Raw genomic sequence first — 17,536 nt, forward strand, 5'->3', positions numbered from 1 at the left:
GTGAGGGGCCTGGTAGGGAATAAAGATTGGAGAGGTGAGAAGAGACCGCATCGCATGGAATCTTGCAGTCTGGGGTTTGAATTTAAGCCTAGTTGTGATAGAGAGCTACTGGGGGATTTTTTTTTTCTCCTCCTCCGTGGCAAGTGACATAATCTGTGTTGAATTTGAAAAGAATTACTCTGACTGCTTTGGGGATAATAGACTTCAGGAGGGCAGCAGCAGAAGCAGGGGAATCAATACGGACTACAACAGCTATTTTTATATGTCCGGGATAGGCTGGTTTTTAATTATCTGTCTTATTTGATTTATAATTTAATTGCACTGCAGTCAGAAAATGTGTTCTGTATGAGCACCGCTTGTTTGCAATTCCTCTGTGAACTAGCACAGTGTCAATTTTTGTGAACACTTTAGTGTATCTGGGAATCATGTGGGCCCTTCAAGCTAGTTCAGTATTATTATTCAGACCATTCACATCCTTGATGTTACTTGGTTGGCAGATTCTATCATTTTCTAATAGACTTTTGTTAAAATCTCACACTAGGGTTTGCCAAATTCGCCTCCTGCTGCTGACAACTTTTAATGACAGTTTTTAAGCTGCGTTGATAGTTAAGTGTCTAGTCATGATTTGTATAACTTCTTGTTAGAGGTTTTGTTTTATATGTAGTTCCTACTTATGCATTAATACCTTTTGCCTTAAATACTAGTATTTGTCTTATATTAACATTGCTAACACCAGCCTTCCCTTAGTAAGTATTTGGAACATCTTTTTGCCATAATCTTTATTTTCAACCTTTATGTGTGGTTTTGCCTTACATGTTTCTTTTATAAATAGCATAGCCTTGACTTTGATTTTTTTTATATATATATTGATGGTGGCAATATATATATTTTTTACTGCCACATCTTGGTTTGTGTTTATTCTCTAGTATTGTCTTTCTTTGCTTCTTTTAAATTTATTTTTTTAAAAACTTTGTCTCTCCTTCTGGTGGATGAATTTTTTTCTATTCCTTCTCTTTCTCCTCCACTGATTTCAGGACCATAGATTGTATTTCATTTGTTTAATGACCACTTTAATTCATAACATGCATACTTAGTAAGTAATCATATCTTCCCTCTTACATATGATATAGACAGTGGTCCCCTTTAACTGTCCAATAACCTCCCTAGCACATACTCCTCTTCTTCCCCAAGCCCAACACACAAACTGTTACCAAACTCAGGTTTGGCTGCTTGCCACTCAAAAGCCAATACTCAAGAGATAAGTGCTGGTAGGAAAGGAAAGCTCACTTTATTCAGGAAGTTGGCACCTGAGGAGATGGCAGACTCATGTCCAAAAGCCAACTCTGAAGATTCTGCTCAATCATGAAAATTTGTTAAGGGAGAATCATTTGGGGAGGGGTCAGAGTCTTCATTATCTTCCATTGTGTGTAGACTTTCTTCTGATTGGTTGGTGGTGAGGTAACAGGGCACTGCTCCAGGAATCTTGTGCTCAGCCTGAAGTTACCATCCTCTGTCTGGGAGGGCCTTAGTTCTTATGGAAGAACTCAAAGGTATTTTTACATGTATTCCTTGAGGAGGAACCAGGACCCTGCCCCAAGGCTGCACTAGTGTTTCTTGACTGTTCTTCCCAAGTCTCTGTACTCCCTCCCTTCCCTGATGAGCAACTGTTTGGTTTGCCCCTTGGAACTCAGGGACAGTCAAGGAGGCAGCAATAAGCTTATTTACTACAAACAAGAAACAGGGACACAGAAAGGATTTGTACCTGGGAGGGCCCGACAGGGTCCTGCTCTGTTTCAAAACCTCCCAATAAGAGATGCTCTTTCTTACAGAGGACTCTTGACGCTCCCTCTACTTTGCCTGAGCCTAGCACAAAATCACCATAGCCTGCTCATTGACCTTCCTGTCAGCAGGCCTGTATCTGTAGTCCACCGTCCAGTTAGCAGTTCTGTTTCTGGCACATGCAGAGGGTTGCCCAGTTTCTTTTTTAATTGTGGGAAAATACACATAACATGAGAGTTGCCCAATTTCTTTTTTAATTGTGGGAAAATACAGATAACATAAAATAAAATGTACTTTTGGCATCAATTTCAAGTGTACAATTCGGTGGCATTAAGTACCTTCACAGTGTTGTGCAACCACCAGCACCGTTTAATTCACAACATTTTATCACCCCAAACAAAAAAAACTTGGATCTATTCAGTAGCCACTCCAGAGTAGCCTCTCCCCCCAGCTCCTGGCAAGCACTCGTCTGCTCTCTGTCCCTATGCTGTGATGTGCCTATTCTGGATATTTCATATAAATGGAATCATACAGTATGTGGCCCTTTACATCTTACTTCTTTTACCTAGCACAGTGTTTTCAAGGTTCATTCATGTTGTGGGCTATATGAGCACTCCATTGCTATTCCTGGCTGAAAAATACTTCCTTATGTGAGTATACCACATTTGCTTTACCCATTCTACTGCTGCTGGGCATTTGGGTTGTTTCCACCCTTTGGATATTGTCAGTAGTGCTGCTGTGAACATTTGTGTGAAGGCTTTTTTAAACACCTGTTTTCAGTTCTTCGGGGTTTACGCCAAAGAGCAGAACTGCTGAGCGATGTGGTAATTCTATGTTTAACTTACCGAGGAACTGCCCAACTGTTTTCCATAGTGGCCGCCCCAGTTTTCTTTCCCACCAGCAGTGGTTGAGGGTTCCAGCTCTCCACGTCCTTGCCAACATTCATTATTTTCTGATAATGGTGGTGGTGATGACAGTTGCCATCTCAGTGGATGTGAAGAGTTGTCTGATTTTTGAGTCCAGCTACGACTTACTGGTTTCCATGTGTTGTTGCTCTTGGTGTCGATGTTACCATAGCACTGCTGTAGGCTTGGAGCCCAGGGACACATCAAAGCCTGAACTGATCTCTCCATTTCGATTGGAACCTCTTATCAGTTCTGGCCGTGTTTTTCAACAACTGAGTTAAGCACTCATAAGCCAAAGTACTTGGCCACATGATACTTTTCTGTAGAATGAGGAAGGAGATATCTTTGTGGGCTATTATAGACTGCCGCCAACTTAACGAAAGTTTAACTGATTTCCTCATTAGACCTCTCCCCTTTTCAATCACGCTAATACAATGTAGCAATACTTAGTTAAGTAAGGAGAGCTGAGAACACATGTGCTTTTCCGACAAGAACTGAGCTTTGTTTTCAAAGGATTAATGACAACTACAAAATCGCTCCTCTTCTCTGCCATTTGACCTGCCCAAGAAGTTAGACATTTTTGACCTGCCAAGAAGGAAATTAAGAGCACACAAAAATAATTAAGAAACTTACACATTGCCTGTATTTTTCCATACTTTTTTATTTCATGGTATGTCATGTTCTTTTATGAATATATTTTTGTATTTTATATTCATGATATTCCTGATTATGAACATATTGTATATTCATGTTTTTTTATGGTTGTGAAAATAATGCATGCTCATTTCCTTTTTTTTTTTTTTTTTTTTTTGAGCAAGAAAATTAAAATCACATATTATCCACCACTTCTTAAGAGCTGTGAAGACTCAGGAGGCATGACATGAAGGTCTCGGTGCTGTATTAAGTCTATAAGCCTGGGTTCTCAGTCAGGTTCTGTGTGACCTGGGGATTATTAATGCTTAATCTTTCTGTACATCGGATAATTACATGGATACAAAGTGCAGACAGTGCCTCAAGTATGAAATACTTTGTTTGAATACCCCCTTTCCTTGTCTGCTTACCCTTCGTGAATTCCTCACCCAGGTAGACCTGGTGTAGGACCCCATATGGAATTAGTGTTCATGTCCTCACTTTGAGTCAACACTTACCTCCCCTGTCTCCATCCTCCACAAGCCTGGATCTCCAGGGCAGCTGGAGAGAAAGGCTTACCTGTAAGGAGCACTTTTGTGGTCAAGGTGCCACCCATGCCTCCTTAATCACTCCAGAGAGTCAGCTACCCTGCCTGGACGTAGATGCTGTGCAGGACCCTCGCCTTAGGCACTGTGCTGTGTGCCTTGTGTGTGTATTATCTTACTGGTCATGGCAACCTGTGAGGTGGGTACTACCCTCCCTCCACTTGATAGGTGAGGCGACTCAGACACGGAGAGGCTAAGTCACCTCTGTTGGTTCACACCATTAGCCCATAGAGGAGCCACGTTCTGTACCCGCTCGTCTGCCTAACATTGGGTTCTTAACCACCAGGGACAAGCAGAAATGTTTCATGTCCTCATAGCTCTTCCGGTGTGTTGGGGTGGGCAGAACTTAGCAGCCATCAGCATCAGGGGCGGATGTGCTTTTACGTATATACATGTATGTGGTTAAAGGTACAAGCGTGATGCTACGTTTCTTACCTGTGCTGTCTCAGTTAATCCTTCCAGCTCTGTAGGGGAGCTACTCTTACTGCCCCGTTTTCCACATGATTGTCCCCATTTTCCAGTTGAGGAAACTCCAGGCTGTGTGGCCTAGGGCTCTGAACTCAGAAACATCAAAGCTGGGTCTCAGCTGAGGTCTCTGTGTTACCGAGTCCAAACTCATTCTGCTCGTCGCACGACAGGCCGATAAATTGGGAGACGAGGTGATGGGGCAAGGAATAGCGACTTTATTCGGAAAGCAGGCAGACCGAGAGGACGGCAGGTTAATGTCTTGGAGCACCATGCTACTCAAGTCAGAATTCAGGCTCATTTTATACTAAAAAGGGGAGGGGGTGTGGTTGTTTGTTGCAAACTTCTTGGTGTAGGAATTCTTTGTTCTTGCAGCTGTCCAAGTGGGTCAGGTCATGGTGTCCCTGTAAACCTGCCACAAAACAAACGTTATTTTCTATTCAGCAACTTGGTATCTTTATATAGTGCAAAAGTGTTAATATCCTTAAGGGTCAGAGCCTTGGGAATAGGCCTCCTGTGTATTTCAGGCTACAGGCCACGCTCTTTCACAAAAGGTGCAGAGCCAGCCAGACTAAGCCTAGGAAACGGGGCACAGGGTTAAAGCCAAAGGAGCAGATCTAATGTGGAGTCAGATTTGTTCTTTTCTGTTACATGTGCGGTTCCAAAGCCCAGCACAACCACAATAGCACAGCCAAAGGAAAGGCTTAAGTGACCCAGGGTTAGGAGTCCAGGTGGGCTGGCTGGTTGTTTGTTTGGTTTCTGTGTCACTGGGATTGATAGGTTAAGAGACACAGCCTCCGTTGAGTCTGTCAGCGTCGGGCTGGGCGTGTGTCTTCCCTAACAAATTACACTGCAACTCTCCCACGACGAAAGACAGATGTGAGCGGCAATTGTCTTTCTCTCTGTGTTAGCAGCGCCTACCCCCACTTGTATTTGTTTCTGAAAGGCTCACATCCTCTTTACCCAGACTGCTGCTCAGAGATGCTTTTGCCTCCCCAGCGGGCCACGCACCATTCTGTGAAAGGTCAAATCCAAAGCAAAAGGCTCACTGCTTGAGGGAGGAGGACGTGCAGACACAGCTGAGGAATGTGTGGGGGCCAGCCCCAAAGCCTGCGCTTGTGCTCCCAGGTCTGGGGTGCTCAGGCCACTGCGAGGGCACCACGCGTGGAAGAGCCCTGCTCACAAATACGGCCAAAAGTCAGGCAAGTGTGGCCTCCAGAATTTCTGCAGCAAAGAACAGGAGTAGAACAGTTTTCACGTGTCGCTTTCCAGGTTAGGAAAAACAAACTTCCATGAAAAAAGGATATCTTAATCTTGGAGTCTATTGAGTTTTAATGCTGTAAGATTGGACTCAGCTTGACCTCCTGGGGCAAAGACCAAGCTGCATCCGTGCACTGCAGGCTCCCTGTTGATTGACTTTCTCAGAAATCCTGGTCATGTCTCCCTCCCACTCTGTGAAGGCTTCACTAACCATGCCAGCCCCTACCAAAGTCTCCCCTCCATCACAGCTCTTACACCTCCAGTGTAGACTTCACATTCCATGGCATTAGAACAGAGAGGAAGTGCTCGAGTCCAGAGGCCTGAGCTCTCTGCAGTTCACCAGCAAGCAAGCCTGGACACGTCATGCCCCACACCTACCCTCAGTCTTCTCATCTATAAAATGGCAGTGACATTACTCACTAGGATTGACATTAACCCATCCAACAGGTGTTATTGAGAGCCTGTCGTGCATCAGGTTCTCCACTAAGCCTGCTCGTGGCTTTTAAAGAGATAAATCCAGAGATGTTTAACAGATGTATTAACAGATGTATTCAAAGTGACTTGTGAAGTAACACTTCTCCAAATGTGTCCTGCCATGTTTTCTACTAATATGTAGTTTAAGAAAAATAAAATTCTATAATTAAGTAGATTTTCAAACTCGTGGGTACACAAAGCTAAACAAAATATGTTGATGTGGGAATTCAGGAGCTAATAATCTCCTAACAAGCATGGTGGAGCTAAAAGGTAGAAAAAAATATGTTGAATTTCCTAAACTCCCTGTCCCCACCCCTGGCCACAACAAAACCTTTTTTGTCAGATTTTTATTTTATTTTTAAGAATGGCTACAAACTGTTCCTACAACTCAATATCAAACAAACAAACAACCCAATCAAAAAATGAGTAGAAAACCTAAATAAACATTTCTCCAAAGAAGACATACAGATGGCCAACAAGCGCATGAAAAGATGTTCCATGTCTCTAATTAATAGAGAAATGCACATCAAAACTACAGTGAGGTATCACCTCACACCAATCAGAATGGTCATCACCAAAAAGTCTACAAATAATGAGTGCTGGAGGGGGTATGGAGAAAAGGGAGCCCTCCTACACTGTTGGTGGGAATGTAAATTGGTGCAGCCACTATGGAGAACAGTATGGAAGTGCCTTAAGAAATTAAAAACAGACTTACCATATGATCCGGCAGTCCCGCTCCTGGGCATATATCTGGAAAAAATGAAAACTAATTTGAAAAGATACATGCACCCCAGTGTTTATAGCAGCAGTATTTATAATAGCCAAGACATGGAAACAACCCAAGTTCCCAATAGACGTTTGGTGTAAGATCACACACACACACACACACACACACACACACACACACACACACACACACACACAGAGGAATATTACTCGGCCATAAAAAAGAATGGAAGAATGTCATTTGCAGCAACATGAAGTGAAATAAGTCAGACAGAGAAAGACAAATATCATATGATGCCATTTATTTGTGGAATCCAAAAAATAATACAAATGAAACTATATACAAAATAAAGAAACCTACAGACATAGAAAACAAACTTATGATTAGCAAAGAGAAGAGGGAGGGAGGGACAAATTGGGACTATGGGCTTAACAGATACAAAGTACTGTATATAAAATAGGTAAGCAACAAGGATTTACTGTACAGCACAGGGAATTATATTCAACATCTTGTAATAGCCTACAATGGAATATAATCTGAAAAAAATATAAAACTGAACCACTTTGCTGAACTAACACAATGTTGCAAATCAACTTTACTTCAATTTAAAAAAAGAATGGCTACTCACATATTAAGAAAAAGCTTTCTGCAGAACACTAGGAAATACCAGAAAGAAGGTTCAAGCAGTCGCTGAAGCTGGCATCATGTTACATGCTGGGAGGGTGAAATTGCCACCTGAGATAAAGTATAGGAAAGTGCGTTGGACGTTGACGGGCGCCCCTTCACAGTCTGTCTCTGATGCCACGTTGGTTTTGGATTGTTATTTGAATCTTAATGCTATCTTTCCAAAGACAGCAAAGGCTCAAGGTGACTTTTTACACCGCTGTTACAATTCCTAGCACCGTGTTGGGCGCATAAAAACGGAACCAGTTGAGCTCTGACTTTGACTTCCCCAGCCAAGCAAGGATAAAACATCTGCCTCTTTACACATCTCCAAAGCCACCTCTGCACCAGCTGCCCTCCCTCAGAGCTCAGTCCAGGCTGCAGCCTGGCCCGTGGGCTCTTGGGTTGGACTGTGGAAGAAGTCATTCTTAGCCGAGGTGTCCCATGTAACCCACAGATCTGACCTTACCCCCAAAGAGGAGAATATCGCATTTTCTCTTCTCCTTTGGGGTTCACTACATTTCAGGAACCTTGACTAGCAAATGTAAATTAACTGAGAATGTTGTCTCCCACTGACTTGTTTACTGTATATGTAATGAGAACCCCTCCCTTCCCCTCGCCTCAGCACCCACCCACACACATACCCACACACGCATGCCAGAAGAATCACTGACTTTTCTCTCCCTGAGAAATTTTGTTCAATTCTTTGTAACCTTCAAACTATGAGAAATTTAACTGGAGATGTTACCTTTAAGTTAACGATTGCATGAGTGTATGTCTGCCCTCTTACAGGAACCCCAGTAATGCTTTCTAGAGAAAGTAGAAAGTGAATTTTAAGCTGCCAGAAAAAAAATCAACATGAAAATGCACAGATTCTTCTGTGAGTTTTGTCAGCTGAGATAGTTTAGTTGTGAACATTTTGCTAAAGGAGCTTTTAGTGTTCACTGTGGATGTACAGTGGAACTTAAAAGCTGTGATGTAGAGTGAAAAGAAATGCCAATTCCACGCCTCAATTTATCAGACTCAAAAGCAATTCCTACTTAATGTGTCCCAGGTTGAATTCTTAAGTCCCCAACCTCCCACATAACGAACACTCCCCTCAAATACTCTTTCTCCCACTGTTCTTTGTCTGAGTAAGGAGCCTACTGCTTCTCCAGTTGCCAGGAAATGGAAGAGCCATTCTTGACTCTACCCCTTCCTCATTCCCAAACCTAGTCACTTACCAGTTTTAAAATATATATATTTAACTTCTCTCCTTGTCTTCCCTTCCCCCACTCCAGTTCTGGCTGTCATCATTTCTCACCCGGATGAGTGCAGTAATCTCCTACCTGGTTTCCCACATCAAGTGTTGCCTCTTTCTTGTCAGTCCTCACAACTTAGCCAGAGTGACCATGTTTAGATGAAAATCAGCTCAGATCCCTCCGCTGCTTAAAACCCTTCAGTGACTTCCCACTTCTGAAGAAAGCTTAATATAATTTAACTGGCTTATAAGAGCAAAGTGGGCAGATGGATCTATCAGCTACTTAGACGTACCACAAACCATAGAAATAGCAAAGTACAGCATTGATGCAGAAACAGACGATGGAACAGGCTCTGAGACAGACTCATGTTTATTTGGGAATGAATATATGGTAAAGGGAGCACCACCTACTGGCAGGGAAAGGAATAGTCTCTTGGTAGGTAGTGTCGAGGACAGTGGCTTGTCGGAATTCCCACCTAAGCTATATACAAAAGTGAATTATACGGGCAATAAAGACTTTGTATGAGAAGTGAAACTCAAATGTGATAGAAGAGAACGTAACAAATGAACTCAGCCAGGAAAGGATTTCTTTGTGAAACCCCAAGGAACCATCTTTAAGGAGAAATAAATGCATTTTCTTACATCAAGATCACAAATTTCCGTTCATCAGAGGACAGTGTGGGCAGAGTTAGCCAAGCTGATGGCAGACTTGGGGAATCTGTTCCCCTCCCTCCTTTGATCTGTAAACCACAACCACATTGTCCTTTCTCTCCGTCCCTTAAATATACCAGCCCCTGCCCACCCCGAGCCGGTGCACATGTTTATCACTGTCTGAAAAGTTCTTTCTCCTTCGGTTCAGCTAACTCATTCCCATTGACCTCTATGATCTCAGCCAAAACGCCTCTCTCTTAAGAAGACCTTTGCTGACTGCCCAGCTTCGGGTAGGTTTCCCCGGCATGTGTGCTCATTTCAGCTTGCACTTCCTGTTCGTTGTACTCATTGCAATTGCAATTATGTAATCGTCTAAGGAACTCTTAATTTCGTGCCGGTCCTCCCCACCAGGGCTTGTCAGCTCCAGAAGAGCAGAGGCCACCTGCTCAGTACTTGGAACAGTGCTTTCTGCCTAGAAGATGCCTTTAAAATGTTAATGGAATGAATCAATGCCAGTTGAAAGAGAGCATATTCCATATCATGTGCCAGATGGGTCCTCCAAACCCAGAGAAGATGCCAGGCATCTTTCAGCCTTTATGTCAGCAACAATTGGGGGAAACGATTTGTGCCCCTGCTTCTCCCTGTCATCTCGAGTCTCAGTGTCTCAACTCTCATGTGTTATCGCCTACAGTTCCTTGGACTCCAGTGGGTGGTGAACAAGTCTTTGTTGATTACAGCTCTGTCCTGCCTCCTCCCACCGCTCTCAGTTTCTTGTGCTTAGACCAACACAACAGCCATGCTTCATAGTTTGCCTTTTGAAAACTCTCTTCATTTGTCAACCTTCATTTAATTACTTTTTTTGTTGACAACTCTCACTCTCTTGACTCTTAATTTGATCTGAGCGTTCAGCAGCTGTTTATTGAAAGCTTAGTGGGTGCCAGGAATTTGCCAGGCATTAGAGAAGTTGGCAGTCCCCTTCCAGTGTTGACATGCCAACATAACCCCACAAAAGAATCACTGAACAGAACAGCTCACCTTCGTTAAATATCGAGAGGGACCTGAATGCACCCAAATCCAGGCACAGCATAGAGAGTATCTGTACAGGGATGCTGTGATGGAAAAACTGAACCAGTTCCCAGCTTAGTCTGAGTCAGTGTTTCGCAGTGTAGCTTCCTTATTCATGACAAGAAAACGTTTTCAAAACAGTAGAAATCCACCCATGCCCCCTTATAAAAAGATATTACCAAGTAAAGTAGAAATAACCATCCGAAAGTACTATTTTTTGCTTTTTGGTGGTTTTTTTTTTTTAATTGAAGTATAGTTGGTTACAGTGTGTCAGTTTCTGGTGCACAGCTTAACGTTCCAGTCATGCATATACACACATAGATTCCTTTTCGTATTCTTTTTCATTCAAGGTTATTACAATACTGAGTATCGTTCCCTGTGCCGAAGGTATTGTTGTAAAATACTTGTCATGCTTTTACAAGGATCAGTTCAGAAACAACTAAAGCATCCTATTCAAAATAATAATGATGCTAATGAGATATGCAATGGTTGCTGGGGATAAATTCACAAACTACTTTTGGGGATGATGTTAATGACATCTAAATTTGGGTCAGTTTCCTTTTTCTAGTCATATCAAGAGTTAGTATTATTTAGTGAACACTGATCACTGTAAACAGTGTTATGGTTCCTACCACAAGGAAGCTGGTGACTTCTGATTACTGTGTTTTCTGGGAGCTGCCCAGGGGAGAATGAGTGAGAGCGCTGGGTAGAGAATTGGCCTTGAGAGGCCCACCCACCATTGTCTAATTTGATATTCCTAAAGTCAAAGTCCCATGGAAACAGATTTGTTTAAAGGAGAATTTGCTAGTAATGTGATCCACTCCAGAGTGAAATCACCTGTCTGTGACATGTTAAGCTTCCTGCCTTCTCAGAGATGAGTGCCATTCTGAGATCCCTTCTGAAGTTGTAGATCTTGGAATTTGGCAGTGTAATATAGCTTTCAAAAAAAAAAAAAAACCACTTAAAAAAATTTTTGAGTAGTTTTATGTATACAGAAAATTTGTAGAGATAGCACAGAGCGTTCTTATATACCTGGCAGCCCATCTCCCCTATGACTGGCACATGGCATGAGTATGGTACCTTTGTCTCAGTTAATGAACCGATATTGATACATTATTACTAACTGAAGTCCCCCTTTATCCAGATTTTCTCAGTTTTGACCTAATTGTCTTTTAATATCCAAGGATCTCGTCCAGGACCTTTATTGGTCATGTTCCTTTAGGTGCTACTTGGCTGTGACACTTTGTCATACTTTCCTTGGGTTTGATGCCCTTACCAATTTTGAGGAGTATGTTTTGCAAAATGACCCTCCCCTGAGATTTGTCTGACATTTTTCCCATGACGAGATGGGGGTTATGGGTTTTGAAGACGAAGACCCCAAAAGTAAAGGGTCACTCTCTTCACCTGTAACAAGGATGCATACCAGCAACATGACCTCCCACGGTGGACATTGAGCTCGATTGCCTGGCTGAGGTGGTGTTTGTCACATCTCTCCACTGTGAAGTCCGTATCTGCCTTTCCATGCTGTATGCTTCAAAAGGAAGTCACTATGTACAGGTCCTTAAGGAGTTGTAGGTACATCTTTAAGGAGTAGGGCGTCAACTCTGAAAATTGTTTGGAGTTCTGCATGGGAGATTTGTTTATTCCCTCACATTGATCTAGTGAATCATTGATTTATATCGGAATGAACTCATGGGTATTTATTTTATGCCTTGGGTTGTAATTCAATGCTATCATACTTGTTTTGTTGTTCATATTGTACCAGTTTTGGCCATCCAGAGCTCTTTTACTTGTCCCTGTGTCCCTTTGACATGCTCCTGCAATGCTTTTCTCTTTGTTTGTTTGTTTTGCTTTTGAGCATTTCCTTCCGTTCTGGCACTGCAGAATGTTCCAGGCTCATCTCTTATATTTCTTGCCCCCTGTCCTTGAATCGACAATTTCCCAAGGAACCTTCCTACTGTAGGTTTTGTCTGTTTCTTTGTTACTACAGTTGATGGAAGTATTTTGGTAGCTACTGTGCTGGGCCCTTGACATATACTGTCTTTGTTAATCATCGTATCTTCACCATTAGGTAGCCTTTAACTTCCTCTCATAAATATAGAAACTAAGGCTTAAAGAATAGAAATGGTTTACCCAATGCCACACAGTTAATCAGAAGTAGAGTTGTGATTCAAACCTAAATCTGACTCCGGAGCTCCCACTCTGCACCATTACGTCTCAGGCCAGCCTCCCCTGTTTTCTCCGTCAGCATTAGGTGGAAACCATGCTATTGTGAACTGCCCTGCCTTTTTGTTGGGAGGATAAGAGAAGCCAGCCGCCTGCTCCTCTGGGGAGACGCCTCAGGCTTCCAGCCGGGGTCATCCCTTCCTTCTCTGAACTTCATTCCCGCTGAGAGTAGAAAGCCTTCCCTGAACTTGGAAGTTGTAGATGTGCTGTCTTCAGGTTTTCTCTGCTTATCTGCACTCCCAGATCAGATCGCTAGCTCCTCCGTGGGCAAGGAAAGTATACAACCGAGCAGGATTATCAAGCGAAGTAACTTGAGAACACACTGTGTTGATCTGGCCGCCATGAAAAGCAAGTATTAAAATCTGTGCCTTTCCTACCAGGAGAGCATAGATCCCACTGGAAGTGATATCACATTATGACCATGGTTATTTCCCATTGGCTTAGTCTCCCGCTGGGCAGGGAGCTTCTCCAAGATCAAGGTCATATGTTTCCCGCTCTCCAGGGCCGAGGGCAATATATAGCGTGTTCTAGACAGTCGGTATATATACAATGCTGAAGAGAAGCTCTTGGGTCCTGGACATACACTACCTGCTCTTGACTTATAGGTTTAACCTGCTTTCCTCTTAAGAAGGCAGAGGCATGACATGGCTCTAGAGCTGGACAGACTGACAGCAGTGAGAGATGAGACCCCAAGACAGCACGTGGAGGACAAAACTGAAGGAGGGGTAAACTTACAGGGTCACAGAGAAAGGAAGAAAAACTCATGGAAATAACTGATGAAAAGTGGGTCAATGAGAGGGGGCAGGCCCAGCAGAGCTGGATCTGCAAACCTGCAGTGGAGGAAGCAAAATAAGGAAAGAAAGTGGGAGGATCCATGGGAAAGAGCCCTGGAAAGGCTCGGGAACTAGGAGCCCCTGTAGGACTGAGAGCCATTGTGTGGCATAGTGGAGCAGGGTCACTTACCCGCGAGGCATGTTGGGCTCAGTGCCCAGGGCCCACAGGAGTCATAGTGCACCCTGGAGTGGGGCTGACAGAAAGAACTGGTTGGAAAATCTGCATAAAAACCAGTTAAACTCAGCATCTATCCCGAGATGGCATCCCCAGTTGACCCACAACTAGGGAAGTACCTCTTTCCATCCTAGCAGAACATAGGAGGCTGGTTTTCTGGAGAGTTTAATTAGAACAACTTGGCTCTGGATGTTAGACACCGAGGAAGTCTGGAGTGAGGCACTGAGAACAGGTTTAATTGAAAGTCTGTCGACTGAACAGCAAAATGCCAGTCCTCTCCTCCTCCAACATGCAGGACTGATTTCTATATACCTGGCAGCCCACCACCCTCCTGGCAGGAGTTTAGAGAATTCATCTTCGATGAAACCAGCCCACAGGTACTGACTGCCCACAGACAATGACATTGGAGCTTCTCCATTGCATTAGCCAAATCCCCACTACTGTACCCTATGGCAAGGTTTATGCTTCCAGAAACACAGACCTTCCAGGCAGTATTTTTATTCCCATCTAAGAGAGGATAGTGTGCCAATCAAACAAGGAAGGGATGATATTAAAATGAAAGTTCAAAGAATAAGAAAAAGCTCATGAAAATTAAAAGTGTGATAGTAGAATAAAAAAAAATCAACAGGAAGATTGGAACTTAACGCTGAGGCTGTTTCCCAGAAAATGGAACCTAGAGAAAAAGGACTCAACATTAGGAGGGGGAAATAACCCCAAACTAGAAAATAAAGCATTTTTTTACCAGGTATATGAGAGGATTACAGCCAGGTGTCCCAGGATAGAATGAGGCTCTTTGTCTGAACCCTGACGTAGCAAAGACTCTGTTTCCCAGCGTGTTAACATAATAGATCAATTGATGCTAAATTGTAATATTTCGATGTGGCAATAAAATGGAATGACTGGTTTTATTTTATCTCTTGCTATAAACCTTGATCAAAGCTGTTGGGAGTTTTTTTTTTTTCTCAATAGAATTATTTGAATAGTATTCAGGGCAGACAGATAGTATTTAAAGGTATGGGGATTTGAACGGTAATGGTGAACTGGCCACATGGAGGGAGATCCTTTGAAATCAGGAAACAGAATATTGGAGATAGAAGATACGCCTGACTTAGTCCGCAGATGGGTTGTGAGGATTAGGCAATGCAGAGAGGTCTTTATCTTTTTCCGCCTTCTTCCCTTCCTCCTCCCTGCTTCCCCCCCCCACCCCTTCTCCACCTCTCCTTCCCCCTCTGCCTCCTGCCTCCATCACTAACCTGCCCTGTCCTCACCCTCCCCTCACCCTCATCCTCCCAACTACAGAGGACCTGCTGTGTGCCTGGCGCTGGACCAATGAGTTCATTACATAGAGAATTTAAAATTTAAAAATTTTAATAAGATGCGTATTTTAATAATTTAATAACAATATGTGCACCATCGCACCTATCAAGAAAGTGAGGCTTCGAACCCTTTAAGTAACTTGCCCAAAGTCACCCAGCTAGAAGGGGGTAGAGGAAGGAGTGGAAACTGGCGAGTTTACTTCAGGGCTTCTACTGCGCGTGTGGCCTGGAGACAGGACTCAGTGATGCTATTAGCCCTGAGCTGCTGGCGATACGGACGTTGCAGAGAACCAACGGCGGAAGAGTTGAGTGATGTGCTCCAGGTGACACACGGGTCAGCGGCAGTGGACTTGATCCAGTTCTCCCGTTCCGGGTTGCTCCTCTCTCTGCTCCGCAGTGCCAGGTTGCTGAGCGTGGGGAGAGTTAGCACGTTAACTCCTGGAAACACAGGGCCTCCCGTGCAGGTTCCAGGTTCTGATTTCTCCTATTACTTGTATAGGTCCGGCAAGCCCTGCCAGAGGCAATGCCAAAGAAAGTATTTTAGGCTAATATTTGTTTCCTGATAGACAGGGAAAAAAACAAAAAACAACCTTATGTCAAGATTAGATTCAACGTATTTCTTCCTCCCTGAACCAATTGGAAAACAAACAAACACTTCAGAAACCTGCTTTCATCAGGCACAGTTTTAATCTCAAGCTATTGTAGGGAGATCACCGTGAAGCAGCGGTGGCCCTGGTGTGGCAGAAGTCCTCCCTCCTCAGCACTGGGACAAGAGTTCTTCCCCACGGTTGACTGGTTCTCATGGCTTGAGTGGGTCCTGGGTACTGGCTGTCCGTTTCAGCAGTGAACCCTGGGTGAGGGAGACCCCGGCTCTGGACCATTAGTCCGTGGAAAATGCCTTGGGGACACCGCCCCATCCCCCCCCCCCAACTTGTGAAGTCACCTCAGGCCATGGTGGGGGCTGCCCATCAGCACAGCCCCTGCCACTCTGCCACCTGCAGGCTCGGCTGGGGCCCCCAGTCGCCAGCTTTAGAAGGAAGAAAACATTAGCCCATCATTCCACGGCCTTCCTACCTCCAAGGCTCCATCTTTCCATTCCAACTTGGGAAAATCATTTCCACCTTCTTTTCAGGCTTAGCTCAAGCAAGAAAGCCACCTCCTTTGCTTCTCAGTCCACAGCCTTAAGCCTCGAGCAGTCTCACCCTTACGGAAAGTTTCCATACACGCTGTCGGCAGCTCCCTGATCACCCTTGCTGTCCTCGGCTGGGTATGGGAGGTGTTGGCACCCATGTCATTGTCCCCATTGGAATATAAGACTTTGAAGGTGAAGAGGGAGCCTTATGTATCCTCCTTTCCCTCACAAATCATGGGATGGTAGTTTTTCTGTATTTGAGATTCAGTCCATAGTGGTTTTACTGAATTTTCAGGCAGATTTATGCCATGTGGTAAGAAGGGTTTAGAAAGACGAGGATGGTCACCCACGTTCTTTGTTCTAGAAACAACTGTCTGGTTACTGACACGTTCTTTCTGAGTTCCATCCTTTAGTTTCTGGCTTTAGTTTACTCCTAGAAAGGAGGAATGTCTGAGCCAGGGACTGGCAACCTGTGGCCCAAGGGTTACATCCAGCCCTCTGCCTGTTTCCTTATAGCCAGTGAACTAAGAATAATTGTTGCATTTTTAAATTATTGTGGGGGTGGGGGAAAAAGGAAGAAGAATATTTTATGACAAAGTAAGATTATATTAAATTTAAAATTATATTATTTGGAATCCGAATCTCATTGTCAGTGAAGAAATTTATATTGGAATTCAGGCATACCCGTTTGTCGACTAGTGTCAATGGCTGGTTTGCGCGAAAACGGTGGATTTGAATAGTTAACACAGAGACAACGTGTCCCATGAAACCTAAAGTATTTATTATCAGGCCCTTGATGGAACACCATGCCAGCCTCTGTTCTGAGTCATTCTCAAATGCGTGCCACAGTGTGAAAGAGGAATCAGGTGCCCTTTGTGACAAAAGACAGATTGGTTGGAGGCACAGGGTGCATGGAGGACAAGAAATCTGGAGAAAGAAAAGAAAGAATTTGTAAATGATAACCATTATATTAAAAAAAATTTAAAAATAGATAAGCTTTTTTCTGTATTGGGCAGGAAACTATATTCAATATCTTATAATATAACCTTTAATGAAAAATATGAAAATGAATAGAATATATGTATGTATATGCGTGACTGGGACATTGTGCTGTACACCAGAAACTGGCACATTGTAACTGACTATACTTCAATAAAAACAAAAAAGAAAAAAGAAAGAAAAGGAAGAAAGGGGAGGCAGAGGCGTCCTCTGAGATGCCACATCTCCTGGGCTTTGTATCCACATGTGACAAACATCTCCACGAAAATGTCTCCATCTTCCTAAGGAGCAGCAGGGTGCTCACAGCCCGTGGATGTGCCAGAGGGGTAGACCTGGGCTGTGCCACACAGCATCTTGCTCTCCACTAAGGGCTCTCCTTGGTTCCTTTGGA

At 43.6% G+C, this 17,536-nt stretch overlaps 1 protein-coding gene across 7 annotated transcripts in view; it reads left to right on the forward strand.

Moving 5' to 3' along the window:
- Positions 1–17,536, forward strand: part of SGCD (sarcoglycan delta) — an 840,821-nt gene that overhangs the window by 696,836 nt on the left and 126,449 nt on the right. The gene's annotated exons all lie outside the window — the stretch shown is intronic.

The sequence above is a fragment of the Camelus dromedarius genome, chromosome 3, assembly GCF_036321535.1.
Source record: "Camelus dromedarius isolate mCamDro1 chromosome 3, mCamDro1.pat, whole genome shotgun sequence".
Classification (NCBI taxonomy): Eukaryota; Metazoa; Chordata; class Mammalia; order Artiodactyla; family Camelidae; genus Camelus; species Camelus dromedarius.